The sequence below is a fragment of the Phoca vitulina genome, unplaced genomic scaffold (genome assembly GCF_004348235.1).
Source record: "Phoca vitulina isolate PV1807 unplaced genomic scaffold, GSC_HSeal_1.0 scaffold19, whole genome shotgun sequence".
Lineage (NCBI taxonomy): Eukaryota > Metazoa > Chordata > Mammalia > Carnivora > Phocidae > Phoca > Phoca vitulina.
Genome location: NW_022589722.1, coordinates 17,602,658 through 17,621,353, shown reverse-complemented (window position 1 = coordinate 17,621,353; position 18,696 = coordinate 17,602,658). Strand labels below are relative to the sequence as shown.

The 18,696-nt window shown below is 48.9% G+C and overlaps 1 protein-coding gene across 4 annotated transcripts in view; it reads right to left on the bottom strand.

Moving 5' to 3' along the window:
- CHST11 (carbohydrate sulfotransferase 11) overlaps positions 1–18,696 on the bottom strand; it is a 256,844-nt gene that overhangs the window by 213,387 nt on the left and 24,761 nt on the right. For 2 of the 4 annotated variants that reach the window (XM_032416364.1, XM_032416365.1), the window contains exon 1: positions 3,590–6,244. The exons of the other annotated variants lie outside the window; for them this stretch is intronic. The gene's annotated coding sequence lies outside the window, so the exon portion shown is untranslated. Of the gene's footprint in view, positions 1–3,589; positions 6,245–18,696 lie in introns of those variants that run through there. 4 annotated transcript variants of the gene reach the window in all.

The window sequence follows — 18,696 nt, the reverse complement described above, 5'->3', positions numbered from 1 at the left end:
ATGGGCATCCTGATTTCCAAGTTCCAAGTAAGTTTTGTAGGGCAGCCCCACAAATAGAGGACGCGAAACAGAATTTCCTAAGTGATGGAAGGAAGTGAGCCCCTGTGCTCCAGAAGGGAAGTGAAGGGAACACCGGCACAGGGGAGGAGACATTCTATTAGTAACAAGACCAACAAAAATTGCTTTTGAAGAGGGGAGGGAATTTAGGCTGTAAACTCCATAAGGTGAAGGCTGATTCACCCCAGGGTTGCCCCAAACTGCTCCAGCATTTTGTCCAACTTCTTTCTCTCGGTGAAATTCCACAAGTCTAAAATATTCATCTCCCCTGATGCTGGGATTTATGGTAGTTTCACATCTAACACAAGAGGTTGAAAGCCCCCTGTCAACCTCACCCATTGAAAAGTATGTACAAATTCCCCAAAGCTATGAAACGAGGCACTCTCATGGGTACATTCCTCAAATTACAAGCTACCAAAATACTTGACAATAACACACTGGGTTGTTGACTCCTCTCTTAAAAAAAAATCAAGAACCTCACATATCAACTTGCAAGAATCACAAACTGACTTCTCATAAATACACTCCCAGGAAATTAGCTGAGCAGCTCAGTCCCAACAAAGGGAAAGCATTGTCTGCCAAACAAGAGATTCTCTTCATTAATGTCTCTCTTGTATTGATTATGGGCGACATGCTGTATAAACAGTGTTTCCACAATGAGAAGAAAGGAGCAAAGTTTTGCTGTAGTCACTGAATTCAATAGTTGCCAACTCCCTGCAGATTCCATTCTGCTCCTGAAAGCCTATTTGGCCATCCCTCAACTCAAAGATTCTAAACCAGCAAGATGGGTGCTGTGTACTCTGCAGCTGCCAGCCAACAACCATATAAACTTTTAGCCTAAAAATTAACTGGGTTCTGGTGCACCTAGCTGGCTCAGTTGGTAAACCACACAACTCTTGATCTCAGGCTTGTGAGTTCCAGCCCCACTTTGGGAATAGAGATTACTTAAAAAAATAATAATAATAATTAACTGGTTCTAGGAAGAACATAGAACAACACTCTTATCTTCACCATGCATAAACTATAAACGGCAACGCAGTCTCCAACCACACCTTCCTGATTCGAAGATCCCCATTTTATTACAGAGCTGCAGACTAGGACCCAAGGTTGCATGAAATGTAAGTAAGACTTGGTTAAGACTGGCTTTAAAATGAAAAATCAGATAGAGGTGTTACAAAAAAAAAAAAAGGAGAAGAAGAATGCTACATATCTCTTGCATAAACACTGTTGTGAGGGGTCTTGCTAAACAGAAAATGAATGTATAGCTAAATACATTTCTCTGCCCCACTGAGACCAAGCTCTGGCCAGCAGAATGAAAGGAGAAGTGGTAGGACCCAATTCCAGGCCCAATTCAGCTGCCTAAAAGAGCAGATGACCTTCAGCGTGACCTTGGGAGTGCTACGTTTTAAAGGGCAGATCAACAAGAGGGAAGAAGTCTGGGGCCCTGAAACACCAAATGGATGACAGGTGCCCAACGAGAACACCTATGCTAGACTGTTGCATAAGTGAGAAATAAGCTTGTGTTCATTCTCAGGATTTGGGGATGTAGGTTACAGAAGCTAGTGTTAACACAGGCAATCATGAAGAGTCCATCATAAGTATCTAAGTTAGAGTCCCTCTGGGTCTGGATCCATGGAATCCAGTGTCCTGTGCCACTTGTGAAGGTGACTTTTATTATGCACCCCTGAACCCCTAGCAGTCTGGGGGGCTTCTCCCACAGTCTTTGGTCTTAGAACAAGGGTATCACAAGAGTGGGGTAAAACTCCCCTGTCCATAGTCCCCAACAGGTACCGAGTACCCACTCTAAGCTAGGTTCTTCTCTAGACACTCCGGCACAGAGACATGTTTCCTGCCCCCTTTGAGAGGGGCGAAGAGGAGACCCATCAGCAAACAACGTACGTCAACCACAGCACGACGTCACAGAATCCCGGGCGAGCTACGAAACAGTGGAGTGCTGCTCCTTCCTTGAGGGAAGCTGGTTAGGGAAGTCATCATGAAGAATATGATCTGGCCAAGTCTGAAGGATGATTCTAATTCTGGCTGTGCTGACGGTGGTGGGAGAGGCAGCTGTGGCGGTGACAGGAGTGCTGGGAGCGGTCACGGTGGTCCCAGCGGTGAGGAATGGTGGTGATGGGGGCAGTGTCGGCCGTAATGACGGCTCAGCCATTAGAAGGACTGTCCCACCACACAAGTAATCACAAGAGACTTATTTACCCACCACCGTCTCTTCTCACAAGATCAGCATATCCACAAAAAACCAATCATGTCATCCTACATCCTAAGAACGATAATTGGGTGGGTGAGGGTTTGCTTGTATATGAAACTGTGAGGCTAGTAATTGTGGTAAATTACAAAAATGGCCCCATTTCTTCACTCCTCCCTGATGTGCTCCTTTGGCCTTGGAACTTGGCATGTCCTCCTGGGCAGGGCATTGTGCCCCACGTTCCGAGCTCGGCCATGTGACTTGCTCTGGTCAACGGGTCGTCAGCAAACATCCTGCAGTGGATTTAAAAGCGTGGCTTGCTGCGTGGCTTCCTGGCCACGGCACCTTTGCTGCACCCGTGAGAACTTGCCTGGGCTACCCTGCCCGTGGATGAGTGGCCTGTAGAACACAGTCGAACCACCTCGGTCATGCCGGCCAAGGCCATTCTGGATCAGTGAGCCTCAGACGTATGAGCAAAGCTAGGCAAGAGCACCCAGATATGTGAACAATCAACAATCATCCTGTGCTGCTGAGGCTTAGGGGTTGCTTGCTTGCTAGGCAGCCCTATTGTGGCAATAACTGATAGAGCACTATCGTCCTCGTTCCCCTTTTACAGACAGAGAAACCGAGGCACAGAGAGGTAAAGTGAATTCATCAAGGTTACACAGCTGGTACCTGGCAAAGCTGGAACTGGAAAGCAGGCAGGGGCTCTATGGCCTTCGCTCTTATCCATCTCAACTTCTCTCAATAAAGCAGTAAGAGTTGATTCTTTTTTTTTTTTTTAAGCTTTTATTTATTTGACAGAGAGAGTACCAGAGAGCGCAAGCAGGGGAAACAGTAGAGGGAGCAGGAGAAGCAGGCTCCCGCTGAGCAAGGAGCCCGATGCGGGGCTCGATCCCAGGACCCTGGGACCTTGACTTGAGCCGAAGGCAGATGCTTAACCGACTGAGCCACCCAGGCGCCCCAGAGTTGACTCTTTATCAGTAGGAGGCAAAGCGCTCTGCCCAGGCTCCCCAGCGGGGCCCTCCGGGCTGGGAGAAGGGATCCTCGGTACCCTGCTAACTGGCGGCACCCACCCTCCTCTAGCCATTGAGTTCGCACTGACAGCCGTGGAGGCTGTCTGCTCTCCCAGGAGCTGTGCACCAAGCGGAGGGAGCCTGCACACCGAGCTCGGCCTGCCCTTCCCGGCACTACACCGGCACCTCCAAAGAGGCCTCCTCAGGGCCAGCACCTGGAGCACGCAGGGGTTTCCTCTCCACCACTCCCCGCCCCACGCTCACCCCTGCCAGGCTTTCCAGCTTGGCAGCAGCAGCGTCTTTTCACACTCACCAGGAAATCTGCAGGAGTAGTGCCTGTGGCACCGGCCTCGCGCTCAGCTCCCTCGCCTCCACTTCCGGCTTCCGCCCGGCTTCCGCCCGGCTTCCGCCCGGCTTCCAGCTTACCCCCATGTGCAGGGCAGCTGTTGTGACAGCCGGCTGTGTATGTTCCCTCTCCTGTCCCCCCCCGCTCCGCCCCCCAACACCTCTAAGTAACGAACGACGACGATGACTTGGCAAGGAGAGCATGAGCCTCTGCCAAAGTAAGAGGTCCGTCAGGCCGACTCTCGGAGTTACTGTGTCCTCTACCCCTCGGCCCAGCCAGGTCGCCGGCGCGTTTCCCGACCTCGCCGATCGCCACGGGACGGAAGGCGACCACTCTAACCTGGGGCGCTCGTCCGCAAGGCAGCCCGAATGAATTAGCCTACCTGAGGGAAGCCTACAAGCTCTGTCCACGGTAAGCCTCCCGCGGGGCTGAACGCACGGACACTTGAACACAGCCTTCCCAGGGACAACCCTAAGCGGCGGGACGGGGGCAACACTGGCCCGCAGTTAGCAAGGCACGTACATCCGCCTCTCTGCAGCTCCACAAGCAGGTACGACTTTTCTGCCATTTTAGAGATGGGAAAACAGAGGCTTTGCATTATTAAATAACTCCCAGGCCATGTGGCTAATGCGAAGCACTGCGGGGCTTTGAACAAAGATCCACCCCACCTTCTGAGCCTGCTCTGAAATACTCCTATGCAAGATGACATTCAGAGTTCCGAGTGCCCGCGACACTGGATGTCTATGCATCTCTGTGATCCCTAAAGCCATGATCAGAATGAGAACACCTGACTTTTAGGAAATTCTCTCCATAGTCACTTATGGTGAGTGAGTGTAGTGCCCGCGCGGTGTTTTGGGGATGGGAAGGACAGAGCCAACGTCACATCTCTTATCCAACCTCAATTCCCACCCAGTGCCCGAGGGTGGGGCGAATGGGGAGTAAAAATGACATTAGTTATCTGTAAAATTCACCATCACAGAGATAATCCTTCATATCTCCTCCCAACTGGTCCTATTTTAGCAAAGCATTAGGCACAAAGTAGGTAAATAATGCACCGGTGGACAAAGCTGAGTGGCTAAGCAGATAATAATAGTAATGACAATAACAGCTATGCTTATCGAGGGCTCGCGAAAGCCGAGAAGTGCCAAGCTCTTTCCAGATGTTATCTGACTCCAAGGAATATTATCCCCATTTTACAGATAAAGAAATTGCAGTTTACAGAGGTTAAGTAATTTGCCCAAGGTCACACAGCCAGCTCAGTAGGAGAGCTGTGACTCCAGCCCACACCCCAGTCACTGTGAAATCCATTCCTCTAAAAATCCACTCCTCTAAAAACCCCTGCTATGCAGTGTGGTCCCCAGAAGCATCCACATCACCAGGAGCTTGTTAGAAATGCAGAATCTCAGGCCTATGAAGTCAGGAGCGGGTGCCCTGTTAAATCTGCAAAGCATTCACCCAGACCAGGGTTTCTCAGCCTCAGCACTACTGGCTTTCGGGGCTGGATGCTTCTTTGCTCTGGGGACTGTCCTGTGCAGGGCAGGACGTTTAGCTGCATCCCTGGTTTCCACCCACTAGACGCCAGTAGTAACTCTCCTTCCTCCCCAAGTCATGAGGACCAGAAATACTTCCAGCAGTGCCCAGTGTCCCCAGAGAGAACAGAACAGTCCCCAGCTGAGAGCCCTGGTTAGACTAGAGCACGCTTCTGCGGGGCTAAATTTCTGGCACAGACCAGCGGTTTGTATGCAAAAATTACAGAGGCCTGTCTCATTGGCGTCTGCACGCCAAAAAAAAGAAACTCTGAGTTCCAAGGACAGTGTTTGGCTCTAGATCGGTCACTGACTGCCCCGTGAAACAGAAGGTGACAATCACAGATTTGCTCCTCTGTGTCCAGCCCCAGCACCAAGAAGGCTGGACTAGCGCGGGGCTTCGCCCAACCTCACAGCACACGAGAATCACCTGGGAATTGTGCCCGACCCAACCATTCCAGATCTACTAAGTAAGAACCTCCAAATGGGGCCCTGGAATCTGCTTTTTAAAAAAGCTCCTCAAGAGATCCTAATGTACCTCATCCATGAGTTGGCTTTTAGGAAGTTATTAGACTAGAACATTCCAAAGCATCCTAAATTCGAGTGACTCAGGCCTCCTCCCCACCCAGCCATGTGACTGACAGCCGACTCGAAGAAACCAGATCACCCCGAGAGTCGTCAGGCTGCCACAAGCTGTGATCCAACCTGCATGAACCGCGCACACACACACGCACACACACACCACACACCCCCCCCCAGGCAGGTGCTTTGGGCACGCTGAGGTGGCCTCCGCAGGGATGGCACTCAGCGGTACCAAAGGCAGCACCGTGGTGTCTGATTTTTTTAAGCACACGTGCCATTGCTGCCTAACTCCACTAATTACATTAACACAGCTGGATCGAGTTGGGGGTGGGGGGCGGGCAGGGCTGCTCCAGCCAAGTGCGGTCATGGGGAATGAGGCACAGACACAAGACTTTTCTGCAGCTGCAAAGCTGCATGAGGTACCAACGTGGCCCGGAGGGGCAAGTCCTTTGCAATCATCAACTATCCTCACAGCAAGACGATGATTACAAGGATGCTGCCCTGGGGGGTAGGAGGTACATATCCCCCCCCCCCCCCCCCCCCCCCCCCCCCCCGCCCCAGTAAGACAGCCAGAGAGCCCAGAGCCATCTTCCTGATTGGGGCAAACTCAGTGGAAGGATCTCTGCAGAGCCAGAAAGAAAAGCTGACATTTACCAGGTACATTGAACGTGTGAGGCACTTCCTTCGTCGCTTCAGGGAGGCTGGCCACATCTGTTACAGATGAGGAGAAACTGAGGCTCAGAGCCCAAAAGCAGTTCATTCCAGGACCCCCAGAATCCATGGTGGGAAGAGATCTGGGCTCTTTCTTTTTTTTTTTTTTTTTAAGATTTTATTTATTTGACAGAGAGAGACACAGTGAGAGAGGGAACACAAGCAGGGGGAGTGGGAGAGGGAGAAGCAGGCTTCCCGCTGAGCAGGGAGCCCGATGCGGGGCTCCATCCCAGGACCCTGGGATCATGACCTGAGCCAAAGGCAGATGCTTAATGACTGAGCCACCCAGGCACCCCTGGCCTCTTTCTTAAGACAGCCCCATCTTGTTGCTTTCTTTTGTCTGCTGTGTCTGAAGGGACCTTTAGGCACCAGCTCTCCAATTCAGCCAACACTCCAAAGGTGTGCGCAGAAGCCCCCTCTGCCACACCGCCTGGCCCCGGGAACTGAGCTGCAATCCCCAGAGTTCAATGCCAAGTTACGATGCTCAAGGCCTTGGCCCACAGCAAAACAACTGAGGGACTGTCTGAGCCCAAAGCACTTCACCATTTTTCATTCAAGAATCCACCCAATGACTTCTTTTTCCTCTCCCCACAAGAATTTTCTCCCCTCCCCCACCCTTTAAATCCTCATCCATTCAGTTACAGCCCGTCCTTGGCTTTTCTGGTCAGTTCCTGAAGCAATCTCTGGCCACAGAGAAAGGGAACAAGTCCTAATGGGTGCCGGGTGCCAAGACCAGTCACCGCTGGTGGCCGGGATTCCCAGGAAGGGTCAAGGCAGCCCTGCCATGAACCAGGTCCCCCGTCCTGCTGTGCCTGCTAGAGACCCAGGGCCCGCAGTCTCACTGGTCAGGCCCCGTCAAGTCGAGGCGCGCCCAGGTGAGAGAATGGAAAGACTTAGCTCTTGGCTGCTCTGTATGGGCCTGGAGCTGTTCTAACCAGTTACAGGGGCTTGCTCTTTTATTCCCAAACATACACACTTCTGAAGGTGGGTAGTAATTACCTACCCCAGTTTGCAGGTGGGCAACAAGGTTCTGGCAGGGTTAATGACTTGCCCCAGTTTTATGGTCTGGATTTTGGGGTCCCCTTCCCCCCGCCCAAATTCATATGTTTAAATCCTAACTCCCAAAGATGATGGTATTAGTTGGTGGGGCCTTTGGGAGGTGCTTCAGTCATGTGGGGGGAGCCCTCCAGAATGGGATGAGTGCCCTTACAAAAGAGGTTCCGGGGAGATGTCTAGCCCCTTCTATCAGGTACAGACACGGCTAGAAGGCATCGGCTATGAACCAGAAAGAAGGCCCTCACCCAACCATACTGGCACCATGATCTCAGACGTCCGGCCCCCAGACTGTGAGAAACAAACTTCTGTGGTTCATAAGCCCCTCCTTCTGGATTCTGTTATAGCAGCCGGAGCAGACTCTGACACCAAAGTTACACACCTAGGAAGTGGCAACGGTGGGGTTTGCACGCAGGCTAGCCAGGGCCACTCACCACCCTGAGAATGTTTGGAAAGGCATATTAGTCCCGTATGCCAACAGCTCCTTCTCCCTTGTAGCTTGGACCTTGTATTACCTTATCTAAATCTATGGCTAGTACCTAATCTGTTAACACCTCACTACCCCAAGGGTACACCTCAGACCGGCAGCATCACCTGGGAGCTTGTTAGAAAGGCAGACTCCTAGCCACTGCCCCAGACTTGCTGACTGCAGCGTGAGAAGCTCTGATCAGATACTTTTTGCACTTGATCGCTGAAGTGCCAAACGTCTGTCGCTACCCAATTTAGCACCCAGAGCTGTCTCCCAGCTAGCTTACTTGTTAGTTGTTTCACACACGCAGGGGGTGGGGGTGAAAAGTTAAGGCTGGTTGCAGAGGCGATGGAAATAAATTATCACGCACAAATTATCTCCACCCTATTAAATTACCAGCAGTCTAAAGGGAAGACCTGAGCTGTTGTGTTTTGGGGCCGGTATTTTTTGCCCCACAGCAACCAACAGGTACTTATTACAACAAGTGGATGTCTTCGTTAATTGAAGTATCTGGTCAACCCGGTCTGTTCTAAAAACGAGGCACGCAGAGGGGCTAAGAGAAGAGAAGCAGGGAGCAGGGGTGTGCTGAGCTGGAGCTAGGAGCCTCTGCCTGCCCGCATGCTGGCAGAGAAGAGGGAAAGTTATGCTGTTTGCTCAGAGCCGTGCCCTACCCTAAAATCAGCAGTAGCCAGCCATGTGGCTGATTCCCCGATGGCTCCCAGGCAGCAGGCTTTATGGTTAAGGACACAAAATCTGCAAACAACAGAACTGGGCTCATGGCCCAGCTGTGAACACCAGGAGGGTGGTCCTATCTGAACAACTCTGTACTCCGTCCCCAGACCCATGTTTTACCTCTCATTCCAGAATGCTCTGGAAAGCTGTTCAGCTTTTATGCCTGTCCCCCTGAGGCTGAGGAACTCAGCCCCTCCGATCCTCAAGGACTCTGAGGGAAATGAAGTGCCCTTAACATCAGGTCCTGGGCCCTAGGGAGCAAACCTACCTTCCCACCCAGGACCCTACAGATATGGGAGCCTGAGGAACCTCCTCTCAACGTATTCCCTAAAGTCAGCAGACTAATCGGCCAGCCTGATGCAACCATTCTTATTTCTTTCAGAGGATCCGATGCATTGAAAGCCAAAACCCTGTGGAGGAATCCCACACCAACCCAGGGCCAAAGCTGCCTGCTCTGCTACCCAACGGAAACCCCCCAGGTAAGGAACTGGTAATCCCTCTACTAAATGGGTTTTGGGGGGAAAGCATATCCCTCGCTTTCCTGTTGATGGATGGCTCCTTTCTTAGCTCACATAATCTTTTCTACCCACTTCAGAGAGAAACACCTAGCTAAAAACAAATTGGTCTCATATTGGTCACAAGCCAAAGAGCAGAAGATGTCACAAGTTCATGTGCCTTCTTCCTTGCTCATTCATTTCTAGTATCCTTGGTTCATTTTACCCCTGATTAGCCACGTGGCTTAGAGCAAACCATTTAAAATTCCCCGTGCTGCTTATCCCTAGGCTGGGACTGATACCTCCCAATGTAAAAAATGAGAGGCCAATAAACCCTTTGCAAGCTGCATCCTCCAAAGGGGAGGCACTATTGTACGTTAAGGAAATAAAAGGCGAACTCAGATAAGCTGCCAGGTATTAATGCAAAGTAATAAGCCAGGAAAAGGCCCAACAGCAACGTTTTATGGAGACAAAGCAAGAACTTCTCCCAAGGAGGGGGGAGGCCAGGAACTGAGCTTCTAATCTAATAAATCAAAGCGGAAAAAAACAAACCATTAACAAGGCCCAGCAAATGTATCTCAGAAGACAGCTGCAGGGAAAAATAAAAGGAGCTTACAGGTCACCTGGGGTGCCAGATTAAAAATCCACACTCAAATACTGCAAAGCTGTATGAATCTTATTTAGTGCCATCAAAACATAGTTTATAGAGCACTTCCCCGCTGGGCCCCGGGCTGGCGGCACGGGGACAGGGGCTCCGAGGATGCCCTAGACCCACTGGGGGCAGCATCATGGCCACGGGGGGCCAAGGGAAGACAGCAAGAGAGAAAGGGGATCAGAATGAGAGGACCCCAGCAGTGGCAGGAGGCAGAGGCCCCGGAGAACCCACCCCTGTTTTTGATGATTCCCTTTCCTGTCTTTTTTTTTGGGGGGGGTGGGGCTGAACTCTCCAGCATCGAGCTACCTGCAGTCCAGAGCTAAGTGTCTATTTGATTTACATAATAATGCCTTCTCCATACTCATGAAGCTCTCATGAACCACCACCATGGATCTGGAGCCATTTGTCAGGGCACGTTTTCTCCATGTCTTCCTCCTCGGTGTTTTCTTGCAGAAGCCAAGGTTAAAAAATGTACAGTTGGTCCCAGGACTGCATAAAGTTAATAACCCAACAAGCAACTGCTGCTCCAGGCTTGGGGGTGGGTGGGGGAGGGCGGGGCAGAGTACAGCCCAGGCATCTGGCCATGGGGTCCCCCAATTCATCCCTTCCCACCCTCACTCAGACCAGAAGGAGGGTACAGCATTTCCACCTCAACTGTTGGGGATCCAATGGTGGGTCACAGGCCTCACCCCAAAAACCCCAACCCCTCACCCCCATCCCCACCCACCTTGGCCTCTACAGAAAGCCCAGGCACAGAAGAGTAAATCAAAACTAACTGCCTGCTTCTCTAACAGCCTGTAAGAAATGAATGAAAAACCTAACACTCCTTCCTTCCCCTGAAGAAAAGACCAATCAATACATCCTTGCTGAGTGCTTGCTCTATTCTTTCAGATCCAGGTGAATTAAAAACAAGAACCATGGACCAGACAGGGAGACCTACATTAAACTAGCTCTGGGAGGAAAAGAAGACAGGCTGGCAATAGTGAGCCACTGAAGTTTATAGAGTGGGAGAGTGGTGGCCATGTTGAAAAGGAGTTAAAAGGATCAAGAAATGATGAGATGATATTCAAAACTGAATCACCTCTCTCTCTCTCTCTCTTCCTATTGCTGGGAAAGGATATAAAACAAAAAGAACTCCTCCCTCCAGCCACCTGCAAACCATTATATTAAAAGTTTCCTAAAAGAAACCCCCCAACAATGTTATCAGCTGTGAAAGACTATTAAAATCAATGGCTAACTCAAGTACCCCAGCTCTTTGAACTGAATCCTTCCCACATCTGCCGGAATGGACTTTCTTGGAAATCATTAAGAGCTGCACAAACAACCAAGACCCCTTGCCGACAAGTCAGATCACCCAGAAGTGAAATTGGCTAAAATCTTCAATGGAAAGGGTCTCTTAGGGAAGTTTCCAATAAAAGCATCTTTGAAGAATTGGCTCTCCTGTGAACCGAACTCCACAGTAGATTATTCCGGTCAGGAGACATTAACACCATCCCCATCCTTCATGCCCACATCCCTTTGTTCTTCTGGTTTTTCATGGGGTTGAAGTTAATCCCACCCTGGTGGTTTAAGATCCCCCTAAAACCTAGTCACTTCCCATTCTATCTGCCTGTTTCTCACTATAGGTTGGCAGTAAAGCCTTTAAAATAAAATGGACCCAGATGCTTGGGGAAGTGGGGAAGCGTACATTGGACCCACACACAGACCAGGAGGGAGCGGAGACCCCCCCAAAGATGGGCGCTGTGATTAAGAAGAAACATGAGGCCCAACATCCCTGAAGCCACAGGATCGAACAAAGCAGGGGACAAAAAGATGGACCTGGACGATTGCCAACAGCAGCAGACACAGGGCAAGGTGGGGCCCTGGGCCAGGTGCCCAGGTCCGCATGCAAACAGCTGATGAGGGGGCAGCAGGCTTCATCACGCTTGGCCGGATGACCCTCCTCTTCTTCACCCCACCTCGGCCACCATCGCTGACCCAGCTCCTCGGAAAGGGTGGGAGGGGTTAGCGGAGACCAAGAGACTTCAGCCCCTCACAAAAAAACCCAGAAAATGACTGTAACAGGAACTTCCCAAGAAACTACTTGTTGAGTACTACTTGTCTATCCCGTGTGAGTGTGTGTATCCAAACTGCCTCTTACAAAGACACCAGTCAGACTGGGTTAGGGCCCACCCATAGGACTTCATTTTAACTTAATCACTTCTTTAAAGACCCAACTTCCAAATACTGTCCCATTCTGAAGTCACGGGGGTTAGGGCTTCAACATAGGAATTTGAGGGGGGAGGTCGGGGGAGGGACACACAATTCAGCCGCCAACAAATGATAATGGCAGTAACTGACCTGTTAAGTGACGATCATATTACGCCGGGCACTCGACGTTCCTCAGCTCATTGAACCTTTACAAGTGTTCTCATTTCTAAGTCCCAGATGACAGCTCCAGGTGCCATGCGGTTCAAATACCCACAAGCCTAGCCACAGAGGTAGGTCTGAGCCCGGGAGAGGGATAGATGGTGATTGGGCTGTTTCTGGATGGCAAGTTCTTTCACACTCCCCCGTTCAATGAGCCCCTGCACACGCCCTATAACTCATCCTTCAAACTGTCTAGGATTTTGTGGCAGGAAATGACACATCATATTTTCTTTGTCTCGTATAAAAAAAAGAAAAAAAGTTTCAGAGGATTAGTCTCTGAGTCAACTTCTTAATGGAGACTTCGTTTTATGGTGCCAAAATCAGAAATATGTAAACAAAACCTATCAGAGAGTGGAGGAGTGGCCCCACAGATTTAATTGGCGCTGCTGGAATGACCCTGTGCCATTATTTACTGATAGGATTAGCAGATGGGAGCGTGCAACCACTCCTCTGACTTGACATAACGTAATGTATTTTTCCTAATATAATTTGAAGTGTTAGTTAATACAATAATCCAACACAAACAGTAGAGCTGATATGGGGAATTATGGCCACCAATCACAGCAACAGTGCCTAAAGGAAACGGGGCTAATATGATACCTAATCAAAAAACAAAATTAAACAGGATAAAGATTAACAAAAATTAAGCCAAATATTTGACATTTATTCCACAGCTTCCACAGCTTTCCAGAAAATTTGGGGGCTCGAAGAATGAACCCTGTAATGTAATAATAACTCATTAATTCAACATTCCCCCCCACACACACACAGATTAGAAACCAAATTCAGGAGTTGAACAATGTCAATGAAAAATGTTCAAAATGAATTGTGTCTCTTTCTTCACTTCCTCTGTTATTTACTCAAGAGTTATGGGAACTGAAACCAAAAAAGTATAAAGTCCTTCACAAGCCAAGGGCTTAAGAGACTTGGCTACTGTTCATGGCGTCCCAGCTTTGGGCTGCTACATAAGGCTTCCGTGATGACTGAGACATGGGTCTTATTCCGGAATCTTAATGACTCCTGAGCCCACCAAGGAACTCCATTCTCCAGGAAAGATCTCATTACCTACTACCTACTACCCTGATACGGGTCAGCTCTGGATGTGGATTTTCTATAGCTTAGGGAGGAAGAAAGAGAGAATTCCATGAAAGCCAGGCTCAAACTCAGATGCAGGCCCTCACCAGCTGTGCGACCATGGGTAAATTACTTAAATTCTCTAAGTTTCAATTTCCTCATCCGTAAAATGGGGTAAAAATGGAACCCTCCTCACAGAGTCGTGGTGAGAATTTAGTCACACAAAGTGCTTAGAAGACCTATCAGTCAATACTAAATTATGCATTGATGACAACATGAAGTAACAATCAGATACCACCTTACGCCCATTAGGATGACTGTTACCAAAAACACAGAAATCAAGTGTTGGCAAGGATGTGGAGAAATTGGAACCCTTATGCACATGTCAGTGCGAATGTAAAATGGCACAGCTGCTACAGAAAACAGTATGGAGGTTCCTCAAAGAATTACAAATGGAATTACCCCATGATTCGGCGATCCCACTTCTGGCTACTTATCCAAAAGAACTGAAAGCAGGATCTCAAGGAGAGATTTGCAGACCCATGTTCATAACACCACTATTCACAATAACCACGAGGCAGAAGCAACCCATGTGTCCATCGATGGATGAATGGATGAGCTAAATGGGGTAGATACATACACCGGAATATCAGCCTTAAAAAGGAAGGGAATTCTGACACTTGCTACGACATGGATGAACCTTCAGGACATTGTGCTAAGAGAAATAAGCCAGTCACAGCAAGACAAATACAGTCAGATTCCACTTTAGGAGGTGGTATTCAAGTAGTCGAAGTCATGGGATGGGAAAGTCGAATGGGGTGGGGGAGAAGGGGTTATAGGGCATCATTCAGCAGATACAGTTTTGCAGGCTGACAAGAGTTCTGGAGATCTATCGCACAACCACGTGAATATACTTCACACTGCTGAATTGCACACTTAAAAATGGAAGATAGAAATGTAAATGAAAATGGAAATTTTATGTGATGTGCTTTTCTACCACCATTTAAAAAAATTTTTTTTAATTACGGTTTTAAATCTCTCCACACAGAAACAACTGCGTTGTTTCTGTGTTTTAGAACATGAACTCTAGACGCATCCAAGTCAGCCAGCTAGCCCCCCACCCCTCCCTCAGTGTGAGGGTTCTGAATCCGTGGTGGCACAGAACTAACGCCCACAGATTGCTCAGAGAAGGGGTGCGGCTCAGCATCAGGAGTCAGCTGCTAACGAGATCAGGCTCGGAGGAGTTTTGAGAAGTTAACTTGAAAAGAAGTATTGTGCCTTAAAACGGATTCTATTTTAAGACTTCGAGACAAAAATCCTTCCCCTGGGAAACTGCCTCCAACTCAATGATCACATCCTCAGGAGCAGAGACCCTATTTTTCATTTTGGAGGTGTTAGCACTGAGCCGTTCCAAGAGGAGCAATGACAAGGAACATTAATGCGTGATGTGTGGTTCCAAGGCAGCGAGGCCTGTGGGCACCAGGGAGGCCCCGGCCAGAGGAGCCAGCCAGCAAGCTCTCAAGTTCCAGGGTCCATCTTTCAGCTCCACGGCAGCCCTGCAGAGGGGACCCTGTTGGAGATTTGGGGAAATCGGCCCAATTCTATCCACCAGGCTGTAGCCCCAAGTCCTAATACCGCGGCTGGGTCACGAATAACAAACAGCTCGTTTCTGCACACATACACCCCCCGGGGAGCCTCACACCAATTGGCTTGAAACGATTTGGAAGGGACTGCCTTTCGCAGACCTTAACCACGTCTTCCTACGTCCAGGTTCCTCCCCACCAGCCTAAGTCCCGATGAGCATCTGCCTGAGCAAGAAGGAGGGAAGCCTTGCTGACTCCTCGAACCCTCAGGCCTTCAATCACCCCTCCACAGCCAACCTGAAGCCTGCTCTCCTCCCATGTCTCCCAGGGAATTAAATCCCGCCTTTCCCACTTAGGAAGCATCCGACACATCTGCAGAGGCTACTCCCCCTCTCTCATATGGACATTCCAAAGCCACTAGACTTCAAACCAGCATGTCTTACTCGCCTGTACACCCCCAGCAGCACTGCATCTATCAGGTACTCAGTAAACGTGTGCTGGAGAAACCACACTCAAGAGCCCATTACACAGCCCCCGGCTACCTGGTTCCAGGCAAAAAGCTCTTTTCCCCAAGCACCTCTGATGAACAAGCAATCAAGATCTTGTCCCACCGCTAGACACGGGTTCTGAAGCACACCCAGAGCAGAGGCTCCCCCCATGAATGGGATGGCCAAGGCTTCCACGGGCTGCTGGCGAAGCACAGAGCTCGACCACACCATTTCCAAGACAGGCTCGTTTCACTTTCTGATCTTCTGTTGGTCAAGAAAATCTAACTTGGCTGAGAGAGGGAAAGAGAGTTATAGGTAGGCATATATATGATTTCAACTTGAAAGTTTCCTCTGCTTTATCTTGGATTCTTGTGAATAAAACCTTAATCTGTTCAACTGATGTCGTGCCCCATGGTGGTATCTCCAAGCTGAATCTCGTTCCAGAAGCCTCGTTCAATAGCCAGAAGTATAACTTTAAGAGGAATTCCATTCTTTACTCATAGCTTCCAAAGGGCATTATCAGGGATTTACTCACGCAATGAGTCAACAATAATGTTTATCATGTTCTTACTTTGGAGCAGACGCTGGAGTGTGTGCCAGGGATATACAAGGAGAAAAAACAAAGGCTCTGCCCTCAGTCAGCCTCTATTCTAATTGGGGAAATGGGTGATAACAAGGAAAAAGAAGAAAGCTAATTTCAGAAAGTGATACTTGCTCTGGAGAAAATTAAAGAGAGCAATGTAGTAAGGGAGAATTCTTTAGACCAAATGGTCAGGGGAAGTCTCTGTAAGCGTGTAACCTCAGAAGCTGAGACTGAATGATGGAATCAGAAAGTCTTTAGGAAGAACAGCATTCCAGGTGGTGGGAACAGCAAATGCAAAGGCCCTGAGGCAGTTCTTGAGGCGGAGAGACCTGGAGCACGGCAAGTGAGACCAAGAGTTGTAGAAGACAGTCATGAAGGTGGGCAAAGGCTGGGTCTGCAGACCCTAGTAAGTGATAAGAATTTCATTCCAGGTGCAATGGGAAGCTCTGAAGGATTTTGAGGGGACTAAGGTAAACTATGGTACAGATCTATTCTAAAGAATAGATCATGAGGGTGGGGACAACTCTTCATTATGTAGATTTTACTTGTATGCTTTGGCTAACTTCTCCTGTCCATTCTATCCCAGGTCACTCTCAGAAAAGTCTAGATCAAATGAGGTGAGTATGGTGGATTGTCTCTGATGGTCCTGAAGGGCGGTATCTGGGGGAAATCTAACAGGTTACTCATTTCATATGTACACAATGAGAGAATACTTGCAGAGAGCTTAAGACCATACCTAAATGCAACAGGCTCTCAGAAATATTTGCTGGATAAACAAGTAAGTGATTAAAAACACTGTCTCCACTTAGCTTGATGCCAAGACAGATCAAAAAAGTCAAGGGACACCCTGATACTCAGCACAGCACCTGGTCCATAGTGGGGGCTCTCAACAAGTTAGAGAAATGAGTGAAATGTAAGCAAAATGACAGGTTATGCTTAAGATTGCCCTGTACTTTTCTCTTTGAACGGCAGTCAATATTTTATTATTTCTCAAACCTGACTCTAGAATTCTGGCTACAGTTCAAAAGCAGGCATTCCTGAGATCTAAATGTTTTCTCTTCAGACCCATCGTACATACTAAAACATTTTTTCGGAATGTCAGTTCTTGTTGTGATGAATCCACCCTCTCTTTTCAAAGGGTGAAAGCTGCCCAGTGTCTACTCCTCAAATTCCCCTGACCAATGTTTACCAAAAAAAAGTTTCAAGACTTCACCTATAACAAAAACGCAGCATCAAACCCAATACCTCTCTTGATTTTGTTGAACTTTTCAAAAATGTAAATCACTGTGCTTATACTACTTCATCTGGGAATAGCACAGGCTCAAGACAAAACACTTACATGGTAACGTTTTCTGACAAAATCTCATATTGTCTGCAATTTACCTCAAAACACTCCGGCACAACTGTGTGACATAGCGTACGTCCGTGTTAATGGCGGTGTAGTCAGGTAACATCTAAGGTCCCTAAAGAGGAAACACACACTGCCAGTGATGGTTAGTATTTGCAAACTAACAATCAGACGCTCACTGCCCATTGGCCGTCCAGTAGCGTATCCGCCATCTTTATCTCCCACATGCACCAGAAGGTGGGAAACTTAGCATAATGAATACTGGAAATAACTCCACACTGGAAAAGAGAGGGGTGTTCAAGATGTGTGGTTTGGCTAGACTTGTCTGCTTTTTGTCAACAAATTTGAGGCCAAAACCTACATCTTTCAGAGTACACCCTGGCCCAGAGTCCCCCCTGGTCTAGGAGCAAACATTTTCAGAGGATTCTGTGGCCTGACCCAGCTAGAAAGTTAGCTGAATGCTTCCCCAGAACTTTCTCATCTGCCCTGAGGGAAACTTCCATGCAAGGTACAGAGAACCTGAGAGGACAGACAACTGGGACGTCATCAGGTTCCGAGCACAAAATATAACAAAGGCTTATGGGACTCCTTGCTGGAAAATGTGCATGAGGCAGGGTTTGGTCTAAGGCTTGCTTTCTTCATAACATTCCCACAATCGATTCTATGGGAAGCCCAATGGCCCTCGGCTCCCTTGAAATGCCAGAGACACAGATCTCTGCCAAAATTAGGCATAATAGTTGTTATGGGCTGAATTGGGTCTCCCTAAAATTCCTATGTTGAGGTCCTAATCCCCCAGTACCTCAGAATGTGCCTATAATTGGAGATGAGCCCTTTAAAGAGGTGATAAAGCTAAAGTCAGGCCGTTAGGGTGGGTGCTAATCCAGATCTGACTGGTGTCCTTAAAAGAGGAAATTTAGACACAAAAAGAGACACCTGGGGTGCGTGCACACAAAGGAGAGACCACGTGAGGAACTCGGCGACGGGGCAGCCATCTGCAAGCTGAGGAGACAGGCCTCAGGAGAAACCAGCCTGCCGACACATGAATCTTGGACTGCCACCTCCAGAACCCTGAGGAAATACATTTCTGTTGTTGAAGTCCCCCGGTCTGTGGTATTTAATACACGGCAGGGCGGTCCGAGTGGACAGCAAACAGGCTTCGGTACACACACACACACACACACACCCCTCCACACACACACACCCCTCCACACACACACACACACCCCCACACACACACACACACACCTCCACACACACACACACACACCCCCACACACACACCCCTCCACACACACACACACACCCCTCCACACACACACACCCCTCCACACACACACCCCTCCACACACACACACACCCCTCCACAC